The following is a 373-nucleotide window of genomic DNA, read 5'->3' as shown; positions in this document are numbered from 1 at the left end:
ATTACTAGTTAATCTGCAATTTAACCTCTTCACTTCTGGGTTGAATTAAATATTAAAGATCTCCATTAGAATGGTCAATTACTAAAAGATTCTTAGCCTGACAAAGTGAAATTTAAAACAAATACCAAGTAACTGTGCCCAGTGAGGCCCGTCCTGTCTAAAAATAAACATCCCTTAACTATGCAATAAACAGAGCTTGAAGAAACAGTGCTTTCAGACATTAACACACTCAATATACATATTACATTTTTTCTTTCGGTTAATTCAATAGGAAGAGATCTGAGCTGAAGCAGGTCTACTGCCAATAATAAACCACCAAGAGCCCCTACACCTTAATCTTTACCATGCCTCAAAAAAAAACCCTTTCAAGAGA

The 373-nt window shown here is 34.9% G+C and overlaps 1 protein-coding gene across 1 annotated transcript in view; it reads right to left on the bottom strand.

The window, feature by feature from the left end:
• Positions 1 to 373, bottom strand: part of LOC104984096 (ATP-dependent RNA helicase DDX3X-like) — a 14,144-nt gene that overhangs the window by 10,813 nt on the left and 2,958 nt on the right. The window lies entirely within an intron of this gene.

This window comes from Bison bison, unplaced genomic scaffold, assembly GCF_000754665.1.
Source record: "Bison bison bison isolate TAMUID 2011002044 unplaced genomic scaffold, Bison_UMD1.0 scf7180017863871, whole genome shotgun sequence".
Lineage (NCBI taxonomy): Eukaryota > Metazoa > Chordata > Mammalia > Artiodactyla > Bovidae > Bison > Bison bison.
This window is presented reverse-complemented; position numbering and strand designations above follow the sequence as displayed.